Source organism: Oryzias latipes, chromosome 22 (assembly GCF_002234675.1).
Source record: "Oryzias latipes chromosome 22, ASM223467v1".
NCBI classification, from domain to species: domain Eukaryota; kingdom Metazoa; phylum Chordata; class Actinopteri; order Beloniformes; family Adrianichthyidae; genus Oryzias; species Oryzias latipes.
Genome location: NC_019880.2, coordinates 15,691,203 through 15,704,393, shown reverse-complemented (window position 1 = coordinate 15,704,393; position 13,191 = coordinate 15,691,203). Strand labels below are relative to the sequence as shown.

The window sequence follows — 13,191 nt, the reverse complement described above, 5'->3', positions numbered from 1 at the left end:
CATTGGAAATGGTCGCTCGAAGCAATGTGAACGTAGCTTTATAGGGCGGAAAATACAGTACTTATAGCTTTAAAGCAACTCAGTAGTTTATGACGTAAAGCTGCAATATTAGAAACTTGTTTTTGTCAATGCTTTGATTTAATGGAAAAAAACAACATTCAGGCTTTTATACTTTGCCCTGTGCCTTTTTTAATAATAAGAAAAAAAAAAGGAAAAAATTAAACAAAAAAACTCCATTGCACATCAGCCCGATGCAACACGACAGGTGAGACGTGCCCTCTTTGCACATCATTTAGCGAAAGTCATTGGAAAGCAATGATAAGGCTGGCTGGTGAGTGATCAGAATGAAAAGTTGGAAGTGACTGCAACCTTATTACAAGGACAAAACGCGTACAACAGGACATTGATATGTTTGGCCCAGCCCTACTTCACTGTTTCCAATTTAAATATAGAAGGGGATAAAGCCTAATACCTTTCCCTCTGTGGATATTGGCTCGTATGGGACAACGATCCGTGAAATGAATATTTTTGTGAGATGAGATTTGTTAGAAACAAAAAAAGAGTGCTGACTTCAAACAAGTCGCTGGAAAGATGGAGGAAATAAAGCTAACTTGGAATTAAAAAAAAGAAAATGATCACCCGAGAAGGGAATACAATGCCTAACCGAGGTATTTCAATGATAATTTAAAAAAAAGTCTAATCCTGGCCTAAAATATGCTGCTGACATTTTACAGATCAATTATATTGGACTAAAATAAGTTTTGTGCTTGTTTTCCGTTTACTTACTCTTTGTGATAAATATTTAAATTCAGCTGCAACCTAATGACTTTTTGATTACCTGACACAGTCTAATGCAACTATTTCCATTTTCTTTGAAGAAGTAATTACTGTTGGACCCTGATTTGAACTGAATTTTGGGGTTCAGTTCCTTAACACCTCTATACAAATCTAAAGAGATTAATTTTTTTTATTCTGATTAGGATTTGACCATTGCATATACTGTATATATATATATATATATATATATATATATATATATATATATATCATATCACAGAAAGCCCAATTCTTCTCTGTAAGTTCTCCCCTGCTGTCTTTTAATTTTTGCTACTCTATTGAGACGGATAATAATATCAGTCTCATGCATGTGTGCACCTCTCTGAAAAGCAGGACTTTTTTTCTTTTTAATCAGACTCATAAATCCCTGCTCTACCTGGTTCTGCCCTGTCAGATTGCGGGGCGTCTGGCCGGCCGGCTCTCTTGGCCGAGACTATAGATCTGGATTGACGTCCTCTCCATCCTGTCTGTCGCTGTTAATCATGGAAGGATTTGGGCTGCCTGCAAGATGTTCTGCCAAGCGACCTTGAGCTCTTCTGGGGCTGAAGGACTCGAGCTAAAAGCCTGTTCCGCTGTTAGAGCAAGCAACAAATACTCAGGCCATGGGGCCAGTTGCTAGATAATAGGTATTGATTGACGGCTAAATATCCCACATTGCTGGAGCTTTTTGCCTATCAAATCAGCACTAAACAAGCGTTGGAAAGGCTTGTTTCTAGAAATCTGCATGGTTTACCTGTTGATTAACTTTTGTGAGTCATTTTTTGGATTGTAGTCAGATCAAATGTGCCATTCTCATCCCCTTTCTGACTTATAGTCCAACTTTGAACATCTTTTTATCTATTGTAAAAGTGTTTCAGTTATGATTATATCGTTTTTAGCCAATATTTAAAAAACCTTTGTCGTTTTTTAGGACATAGTTTCTGCAGAGCCACAGTACTTGATTGTTAGTTTATCTAACTTCTGGGTGGAGATTGTTGGCACAGAGCAATCCCGGCCCCCTTCCCCTCTCTGTTGCTAAGAGTTGTAATAGTCGATCAGGAATTTACCTCAGAGTTCTGGGTGGGGCTGTTGGTGCAGAGTGAGCCCGCACTCATTTCCCATCATCCCTTTGTTTACATGCTCTCCCACTAGCTTACAGCCCCTCACAACCACAGGCTAAAATTAGCGGTGCAACAAAAAAGGTGAGCAATATTGGAGCTATCCAGCCAAACAGTTTGCAACCAAATGCCAACTTAGACGAGGAAAACGAAGACGTACACATGGATCTATTTGTCTACATCGGAATGGAGCTTGTGACCTGCCAATTGTAGTTTGTACATAACAATTGCAAGCTTTTTCAAACTTTTTCTCCTCCTGATTCACCACAATTTTAATAAAAAATACTCAGAAATGCAATTTTAATTGAAATCTTCTTTGAGAAAAAAATGCTACAAAAACATGTAAAAAAACCACATTTTTATTGGAGTGGAAGCATGGCAAGTGCAAGAAAAAAATAGAGATAAAAGAAACAGTAGGACACACTAAGATAGCCATCATCTATGGTGTTAGGGTCACAGTGCTGGGAAGAGTTTTGATATATCATCAGATTAATAGTTTTTTATGGCGCTAAGAAAGAGGAAAGAGGGGGAAAATAGCATGGTGGCAGAATGGGATGGTAGGAAATTCAGCTTGAACAAATGACCCCTTGCTCTCGTACCTTTCTCTATTTGCCCCGCAATTGTCTCCATTACTCTTCATCTGGTGAATAAGCACTGCAGGACAGGAGGTGATCCAGATTCCAGTCCCAGATTTTTGCTCCTGCCAAGCCGTTGGAACCAGCAGCAGTAAATGCTCGTTTCGCCTGCCTCCCTCTTCCCTCCTCTCTCTGTTTCGCTGCGCTCCGCTCTGTTCTGCTGCAGTGGATGGTCCTCACAGTGCGCTCGCAGCTCATCTCAGCAGAGGAGATCCGAGCATCTCTGTCATCTCACCAACCTTCCTTCTCACCCCCACCCCCCTGTAGCCATCCTTCTTCTGCCGTTCATCTGCCTGCCGTCGCAGGACTAACGTGACTGGAAAAGTCACAGGACAGATGAGAGCGCTAAAGAAGTCCTCCCATCCAACATCTCGTGCGCGTATGACAGGCTGAGCCCCTGCTGTCGTGGGATGACAGAGATCAATGTACTCTTAGATGCCTCCTGCTTTTAGACTGGATGAGGTAAGTTCTGTTGCTTGATGTTTTCATTCTGCATTTGATGTCTTTGGTGAGGAGGAGCATCTCCACCTGTTTCTCCCTGAGGGGAGTTGACATGTTCAATTAGGAGGAATTATTCTGACAGAAGTTGACTGCGAAACAACCGAGCATACAATAAGGGTGTTGGTGCAAGTGCAATTTTGTGCTTTTTTTTGGGTCTTTTTAGGGTTAGTTTTGCCATAGAAATCTGCATGTGATCCTTTTTGCCATGCAAGTTGGAAATGTTTCTTGTTTTCTGTTTGCTCCCTTCATGTAATGTTAGATGGGTCAGGCATTAGGGGGTGGTACCTGCTCCATTTCTTTAAAAAGTAAAGTGTTTTTGACACATTTATTTTCAAATGAAAGCAGAATAAACCTCCGAAGGTGAGAGCTTAGAGGCTCTGCTGCAGCTCTGTGAAGAGAGGAAACTCTCTGTGTATGCGTGTGTGTGATGCGCACACTTGTGTGTGGGTGGCTCTATGTGTCTAATGAAAAGTCTTGGGGGCGAGCTCTGCGTGGGCAGCTTGTGCGCGTTTTATGAATCAAGGGCTTTTCACTCATGGTATAAAATGAAAAAGACAGTGCGTGCGCACATGTTTTGCACTGTCATCTGATGTGTTTTTCTTTCAACAATTGGCGCCCGTCACCTCTCCGTGGACGCACACGTCAGCGGCACACACCCGCTTCCAGGACACAGTCCCTCCGTCTTGTAACGAATGGCGTTCAGCTGTGCGGGGTCATTCACTCTCAGGTCCCGGGGTTCCCGTTTCCCCGGTGAGCGTCTGGCTCCTTTGCGAGGTGCACTAGCACTGCAGCCAGTCAAAGCCAGAGGAGATGCTTTGAATTTTCATGTTCACTGCTGCACTGCAGACTCTCTCCCACCAAATGCACAGAGAGCCAGAGCTGTACTCAGCCTCAGACATTGCAGGCTTGATTCAGGAGGCTCTTCATAAATCAGTTGGTAGGTTTTGAACAGATGCTCGTCATTCAAAGTCACTTCTTTGCTCATGATCTTATTTTTGGGGACAGTCATAGATATTATCACTGTTATATTGACTGGGATGTCTAACTTTGTAGCAAACCTGCCAGGATTCAGAGTCAGCATGTTGTAAGTGTGAGAAGTGAACTGCATTATATGCATGTTCCAGTAATAAGGATTAAATATAGGTACAGCAAGTATCCTGGCATTTGAGGGTGTAATTACATTAACGTTTGTTTATGTGTAACTGAGTTAGCTCAAGTAATGAGTAGAATGATGTTTAACTGGTTGTTACCATGTCAAACATGCCAGTTTGGGATTTATTAGTTTAAACACAAACTGTTGTTATTTATTTTGCTTCTGCTTTTTTCTGCTTGCCTGCTCTTTGCACCAGATTTGTTTAAGTGGTTACTTAAGTGTTTATTACTTCCTAAAAAATAAAGTCATTTTAAATCCAGATTTACCAAAGCTTTTAAAGTGGTCACTTCATGACAAAGTTTAGAGTTTGTGACGTTTGTGTCGTGGGCACAGGGTTGGGTAATGACTATAGATGGATAAAGGTGGGGTCCAAATCTGTATGGTTTATCTGTCAAATGGAAGTACAATGCAAATAATTAGCAACCAGAAAACCACATTTTTCCCATCTGTTTATCCATTTTCAGAACCTACTGAATCCCTTTTGGGGTCACAGGGTTGCTGGAGCAAATCCAGCTGTTGGGTGAAGGTGGGGTACACTCTGAACAGGTGGTCAGGGCCACACACTCACATGCACACCTAAAGGCAACTTAAAGTTGCCAATTAACTGATCATTTAAACCAGGGCTTTCTAACCACCGCGCTGCCCTGAAAAGCAAATGATGTCTGCCTTAATGCGTGTATCTTAACTGTAGAATGCTCCTACTATTAACAGGGTATTATGCAACTGATTTTTTTTTTGAAATTTTAATTGAAACTTGAATAGATTTATTTGTTTTTATATTTCAACTGATATATATTTCTCTCTGTACAACTTGGACAGACTGCTTGGATGAGAAAACCGCTTGATGTCATGACAGGTGTGATGGACAGTGAGGGTCAGATTAGTCTCAGTTGGTACACATGAGGACCCAGCACTGTAATTTCAAATGATTCACAGGTCACATGGTCAGTGACCCCAATCTATTTTTCTGCCATACCCAAAGTTTACCCCACTTAGCCTTTTGGTGGGTGTTAATTTCTTGCTCAGAGTGTGTATTAACCTGGCTGACAATGACAGTGAGTGCAGGAGATTGTCTCGACAGACACCTGGATCTGCTGGTCTGGTGTCTTCCAGGAGGGAAGCAGAAAAGAGCTGAGACCGAGACTGGGACTCGAGGTGTTTTTTTATTAGCTGCTTAACGTGCCTTTTTGCAGCATATTTGGTTTGGTGGAGACCATAAAGCAGATTTATTTGTCTCTTAGTGATGCACTTAACCAAAAAGCCTATTATATTAGTGTTGGGTGAAAGAAAATGCACAGATGGATGAGCAGATTTTTTGCAGTTTTGGCATTAGTTATCTGGGACAGCAACACAACAGCAGCTTTTGACAGCAATATTCATGGAAGCTCAAGCGCCGAAGCTCGCAAAAACTTCAAAGAAAATCTGTGTAAAAAAAAAAGCGACAGCGTTGAAGGAATCCCACAGCCCATCATCTCCGTCTTGACAGGTACAGAGAGCAGGGAGATGATTGCAATCAGCACACTGACATACTACTTTATGTCATTACCATATGTGTAAACTCCATGAAACCTCTGACAATGAGCAGGGGATTCAGCAGTAAATGGAGATTTTAAATGAAAATAGCAAACATTTTAAAATCATTGTAGTATTCAAATAACATTTGTGCCTAAAGAAACCTTAGATTTATAGATCATCTCCAATTAAAATGGTGTTTTGGTGTTTTTAACTTGTTCTTGTTGCTTTTTTCTGATAATGGATGGATAGATTTTATATAAACAGAACATTTCTATGTCCTAGAAAACGTCACGTTTTTATTTTGACTAACAAAATCATAATTAAAAGACCACTGGGAACACTTTTATAATAGATCAAAAGATTATTGGTGTGGGTCTTTAAGCCAGTAATGACCCACATCATGAAACTCACTCTGTCCTTCTCCTATTACAGCCAGGACAGACTCCAGTCCCCCTTTCTGCCCTAAAACTGACTGAAATACCAACCAAAAGCAGCTGAAGTCAATTGGAGTCGCATGGAAAACATTGCACTGTTTAGGAATGTGGAGAAGACTGATGCATTGCTCTGAATACCAAGTTGTCACATTGCAGATGGTGTCTTGACTTATGACATTAAGCTAAACTGAATGTCTGCTGGTTTCACATTTTTTTATTTGTTTTTTTGCATGAACTGTGAGTCACTGTTGGTTCACATTCTCTCTGCAAAGATGAAGGTTTTTGGCTTCAAGGGCTGTCCAGTTGTCTCCCTTAGGCCCTCTCAGTTTGAAGACCTTACAAACAGGCACCAGCACCGGGCACGTGGGGTGTCACATAAGCTTTGAACAGCCTCCTCTTCAGAAGAAGCTTCTCTTTTCATTGGAATCTTGAACTCAGTCCAAAATAAGTCAGACTGCTTTCGCTGCAGCATCCCTCTCCTATTATTTTTTTCTCTCTCCGACGCTCACCAGTGCATTGCTGTTCTTGTTTTTCCTGGTCAGTGAATACGTTGCAGCGCTCCCTGAGCCTATACTGAACTCAGCCTGTGAGCCACAGGTGAGGCATTAAAGCCAAATGACTCGTATGAACTGAAACAGAGCATCATCTTTGCTACATGAAGGCTTTTCTTACACTGAAATAGGTTCTTCTGTGGCAAGACTTTTCTGTCTTACATCTCCATCAGCAAATTGTCCCTTCATGTTTTTGCTAGAAAACAGAAAAAAAACGATAAAAGAATGAGATAAAATCCTGCCTCCCACGGCTGGTGTGCAACCCCAACTCCATACTAAATAAGAATGCTAGGTTCATTTAAGGTTTATCTGAACATTCTAGTGGAGTACAATATAAAAAAAATGGTAAATGTTTTTATGGAATTTGAAAGAACAACCCATTTTTTTTATAAGTTACATTTCTCCAGGTTTTTTTGTTTATTTACAGAGATTAAAATTAGTTAAGATCGTTCTTTGTTCTGATACTAAAATAGCAAATATTAATGTGATCAGCCTTAAAAAGCATTTATTTGGAATAATGTTTTATTAATCACAGATGAGATGTTTTTGCTGCAAAAATGGGTTGAAGTGCACATAACGCTGCAGACATAGGAAATAACAACAACCGTTGCTAGGAAACTGGATTTTAAAATGTAACATCACTTCCTGCTTTTAGCCCTGAACGCCAACAGCTAAAACATTTTGAAAGACTTTGGTCCTGAGACGGGCAGGGTTATAAGGTATGATCTCAACACAGCAGAGAATTGGAGAAGATGGAGTCAGTGAAAGTTCTGACCTTAGAGAACATTTGTGGAATAATACTACATTTTCAGCAACATCCTCAAGTATTGAGTGAGGGGCGCTTCTGAGAAATTACACAGTTTAGCAAATGATAATGTTTCTAATAAAACAATACTCCCATTAAAGTGCCATTCTCTGAGCTTGATGATGTTAACTTTCCTAAGCAAACCCATCAACCGTCAATTTTCAAAGCCAGCTGAATCCCTTTCAGGTCCATGGGGTTGCTGGAGCCTATCCCAGCTACTGTTAGGCAAAGGGAGGGGTTCACCCTGAGCAAGTTGCTTGTCTGCTGCAGGCCACACCTTTACATTAACACATAGGGGTAATCTAAAGTCAAGCATGTTTTTGGACTATGGGAGGAAGCTGGAATTCCTGGGGAAAACGGGGAGAACATACAAACTTCACACAGAAAGGTCCCAGGGTCTTCTTGTTGTGAGGCAAAAGCGCTAAAACCTACACCACTGTGCAGCCCTCCTTGTTGGCTCCGGCAACCCTGTGACCCCTTCTCTAACCTTCAAAATAAAATAATGTAATTAAAATGAAACAGATGACTAAAAGTTGGAAGCATCAATCACTTTTGAAATGATTTATAGTAGAAAACCTCATTGCCAAACACTTAATTTTTAATTATTAATTAGCACAACCTCCTTCCATCAAAGTAAACGCTGTACATTGATGAGTGTGCATTCAGTGTAAATTGTAATCAGGCAACCTCTTTTTACGCAGCCCGCATGTTTATACAGGTTTAAAAAGCTGTATCTTGTTTGAACCACATTGCAGGGCCTTGCTCCCTTAGTTGCCATGGCGACACCATTAGGCAGCAGTGCTGCAACGATTTTTGTATTTCTTTGCATAGTCCCATGCCAAACCGCGGAGCTTGTCGGGGACTCACCCGTGCCAACTGCAGCCGTGGGTGGGTGGATAGATGGGCGCATGTGCTTGTTTAAGTGACTGAGAGCAAGTGGGAGAGAAGACTGGGGAAAAAAAGATCAAAACAAGGTGGGAGGGACTTTGAAAATGAACAGATAAACTGAAAAAAAACTAAAAGTGACATGGAGATGAATCTGTAATGAAAACAAGCAAGGGTGTCACACGCAATCACACACAAACACAATGATCCGACTCACGTTGACTGTATACACACAACCCCTCAGCAGAGATGAATAGAGTATGCACATATGAGTGATCAGGATCAGTGAGTGGGTGGAGGGATGCCGCATCAGTGCAGCTTGTTCTGCCTTGAGTCTGATATCAGCAATTCTCTTTCTTTCTTTCACATAATTCATTGTAAGTCAGTAAAAGGAGAAAAAAAGCTAAACAACAAACTCTGGCCCATTATCCTGAGACATGACATTCCAATAATGATTCTAAATACAGTGGAAACTTTTCAATAGTTTCATTTCTTCTCTCAAAGAGGTAAACATTAATAAGCAGTAAGGTGGTCAAAAATAATTTGTGTTATTCTGATAAACACAGATAATTGCTATTACTACAAAAGTATTGGCCTAGGCAACCTGTTAGATACCTGTGGGTAAAAAAAGACAAACCTGCATGGGGCAGGGAGGTGGCCTGTACGAAATATCAAGATTGCAGTTCTGTTTGCAACGGTGATGGACAGGTTGACGGATGAGGTTAGACAAGATGGACTATGATGTTTGCAGATGATATTGTGATTTGTAGCGAGAGCAGGGAAGAGGTGGAGGTTTGACCTGGAAAGGAAAGGAATTAAGGTTAGCCACAGCAAGATGGAGTCCATGTGTGTGAATGAGGGGGACCCGAGTGGAAGAGTGAGGTTACAGGGAAAAGGTGGAGGATTTGATGTAGGGTCAATAGTCCAGAGAAATGGAGAATGTAGAAAAGAAGTGAAGAAGCAGGTGCAGGCAGGTTGGAATGGGAAGAGAAGAGTTTCAGCTCAAATCAAAAGGAAAGGTTTACAAAACTGTGAGACCAGCCATGTCATTCGGCCTAGAGGCAGTAGCCTTGAGGAAAAGACAGCAAGCAGAGCTGAAAGTAGCAGAGATGAGAATGCTGAGGTTCTCTTTGGGAGTGTCGTACAGATTTTTCATTTTTTTCCACCCTCCCTGACGCTATAAGACAGCACAAGGAGCCCCCATGTGCTGTTCATGATGTGTGGATGCTTCTTGAGTGCCCTGAACTGGTTTACCTGTTTTTCGCCCGCAGACAACCCATGTCTAGCTGTGTGGGCAGTTGGGACTAGTGCTTTACCAACAACTGTGTGTGTGGCGTAAGAGAACCATGCGACAGAGTCATTTATGTCATAAATGCTACGTTCACACTGGGCATGTGTTCTTGAACACACTGATCATGAACGTACTTTTAGCATATGGTGTTCACGCTGGACAGTCGCTACACAATACTTGCACACGTACCTACAGTTGGAAGAGGCGTGGTGCGAAATGTCAAAGTTGTGCAAATCTTGCTCCAGACTTTTTCTTTCCTATTCAAATATATGAAAGACTTAGTGTCATAGAATTCCGGCTGGGCACAAATCACAATTATTAATTTCTCCTCCATGATCAATTTTCAAAGTGTTGGCACTTCCGTGAATGAAAATGACGCTACACAAACGTCACTACCAAATCTGATTGGCCAAAGTTCTACAGGTTTAAATTTCAACGCGTGTTCAGAGCATAGAGCCCGCAAAGAAAATTAATTACTTGCGTAGTGACGCGTGAACACAAGAGTTTTCAACATGGAAGCCTGAAACATGCATAAACATGTGTTTACGTGGACTTTTCACTGGAATTGGTCACTTGAGTGCCCGTTGCCAAAACTGGTGTCAACTTAGCATTTAAAATACTTTAGAATACACATTCAACAATCGAACGTTCCATTTTTAACTAGCCTCAAGGGAACTGCAGGACACACACCCTTAGAATGCGCCTTAAATCGGCCACACCTCTCTACCACCCCCCATAGCAGAAACCACAATGGGTACATGTGACCTTAAATCTGGAGTCACATTTCTGATTTGGATGACTGAAATAAAAAGTAAGAAGTACTCTAAAGTACATTAAAACTATATCTTTGGTTTAGAAAAATGGATTCTACTAACAGGATCAGATTTTTAGAAAAGAAGTACAATGTATCAATCAGAAGGTATTAGAGTATTAAGCCAGTTTTGAAACAAACCAAAGCTCATTTATTCAAAAAACAATCTGTGGCTAAAACGTAAAGTCTAGTCTTATAAAATGACAGCATTTTTATGATATTGTGGTTTTAAAATTCTTAAAGAAACCTCCTTAACATGGCACGCAAAGTTTCTAAAAAAGCATATGGACCACGATGAGCAATGGTCACAGTGTTTACCCTGTAGACAAGGCCCCTTAGGAGATGGGTCAAAGGTGAAACTGCACTGTTTGTTTTGGAGAAAAATCGAGTCATCGCTGCCATAATTTATAAGAAAAAGCAAAAAATAGGCATGTAATAGAAATGGAGTGAGTCTGTTGCCTCCATCAGATATGGCCAGGGGCTTATGGGAGCTATTTCTTGAATATCATCCTTCAATTGTGTTTTAGTTTGCATTTTTGCCAAAGGACAGTTTAAATAAATTAGGGGTAACAAAGAGCAGCTAGCTTACGACATCCAGCATTGTAAATTGAGTGTAACTAACAAAAAGCACTTAAATCTTTTGTAAATGTGCAAAATTTTGTTTGCGCCTGAGGTCTGAATTTTACCAAAGCCTCTTTAAATATTATAGAAAGATAAACTTACTAGTGTAAATCATTTTATTAGTTCATTTCTAAGGTTTCTTTTGTAAGCTCACTCACTCGGTACAAACATACCGATTTCAATATTTTTCTGGACATCTTGAAGGAATCCACCATGGATTTACTGTTCTAACTTTTTCTGGCACTACTTCTTTCTCTCAGATCGTTATATATATACTGCATGTATAGTTTCAGAAAACAGGTTTTTAGAAGAATACTCAAAAATGCATGAATGGATCAAAATAGCATTTTGGCATTTCTATTTTTGAGAAATGAACATTATAATACACTTAAAAGCTCGATAAATGTAATTTGTATGATATAGGCCCTTGAAAAGTAATCATCCAAATATTGTCTCAAGTGAGTGGGAAAAGTAACTGGTCCAAAATTGCTCATGTGGAGTAAATGGTTTAATGTAACGATTTACAAATCAGATTTTTTAAGAACAAAAAGAAATAATTGATCTGAAAATTTTCTAATTTTACAAACTAAGATTAATAAAATATTATTAATTTGTGATGTGAACAAAAGTAATCAGACTTGTGTCATTCTATATAGCTGATAATGAGTTGTTTGTAATGTAAAGAAGAAGTCATGTGTGGTAAAGCTATATTTAGGAGTACAATTTCCTTTTTTTGATTTGTTTCTTCACCTTTCATTACCCCTTCAGGAGTGGCCACAACAAATCAGCTTTCACTGATTCGCACACGGGTTTTGGCAGAGACACCGGATACTCTTCCTGGCACAACCTTGTATTTTATCTGGGCTGGGGACTGGCACAGGGGAACCCAGACTGGCGCCCCCTTGTGGCTAAATAGTTAGGCAGTCGCTTTTAAGGTCTTGCCCTAGGACCCACTCTGGATGAAGTCCCCCACCCCCCACCCTGGAATTGAACCCTGATTCACCATGAAGTAGTACAATTTACGAACCTAATATTATTTACTAAGTACAGAAAGTGTTGCTATCAAAAGCTCAAACATTTCTAATTAAGTAGCAAATGCTAGTTTTGTAGTTTACATGTTTATTTGTATACCTTCATCTTTATTTTGTGTGTAAAGGTGGTTCTAGTTCTCTTCACTCATGTCACTTTAAATCTCAACGACTTACCAATACTAAATTTAACATCAATTGCCCCTTTGTAAAGCAAGCATAAGTGCAGTATGTGCACATCTTCCATCCTTCAGGTCCATCTTCCAAAAAAAAAAAAAAAGCATCAGTATTCTGCGGATTGTTAGAGCCAAACAACTTTGACGTGACCCCTTCCTCTGTGTGTGTTCTGTAATGAAGTGGTTGTAGTGGTTTCATGGCGATCAAACACCATCTTTAAGTGTGCGCTGTGAAAAGGGAAACATTTTTCTTTTCTCACCTTTACAGCCACAGACCTGCCGAATGTGAAAAAAGAGGGTCATTAGTGCAGGTGGTGGTGCTGTGATGCCCACCGTTCAGCACATGTCTGGCATTTACACCTGCAGAAATGACCACAGAGGATCACACTCAGATCATTAACCATTTTTTTTACAGATACATGGTTTTATGACATAAACTGTATTTCAAACTAAATCTGTAATCCTCAAAGGTTGTATTTGTAATCCCTCCGAGGCGTGTGTTTGCCTAAAGGCTACAGATACAGATTGGGAACTGTTACTTTGAAAATCTTTTCACTTTGAGCCACCACTCTGCCTTCAGATCCCCAAATGCTTCTATCTCTTGAGCACCAGGCATGTTGTCATAAACAAATGAGCCAACTCCTTGTGTTGATGAAAAGCTGTGAGATGAATGCAAAGCGTGGATGCGTCGTTCGAATGACAATGAAGATTGCTGAACTGTCAGTGATTTGAGGGAGCATGTGTGCCGTGCAGATGGGCATTGGTCTTTTTCTCATTAGGAGCCACATGAAGCAAACTCTCCGTGTATCCACTAGACCTTTGTAAAGCAAGGCTTTGTGATTCCAACCAGT

The 13,191-nt window shown here is 40.4% G+C and overlaps 1 protein-coding gene across 4 annotated transcripts in view; it reads left to right on the top strand.

Annotated features, from left to right (window-relative positions):
- Positions 1–2,359: 2,359 nt before the first annotated feature.
- dlgap2 (DLG associated protein 2) overlaps positions 2,360–13,191 on the top strand; it is a 144,145-nt gene continuing 133,313 nt past the window's right edge. For 2 of the 4 annotated variants that reach the window (XM_020713715.2, XM_020713716.2), the window contains exon 1: positions 2,360–3,031. The gene's annotated coding sequence lies outside the window, so the exon portion shown is untranslated. The remainder of the gene's footprint in view (positions 3,032–13,191) is intronic. The other 2 variants (XM_020713719.2, XM_020713718.2) reach the window with 1 other exon arrangement.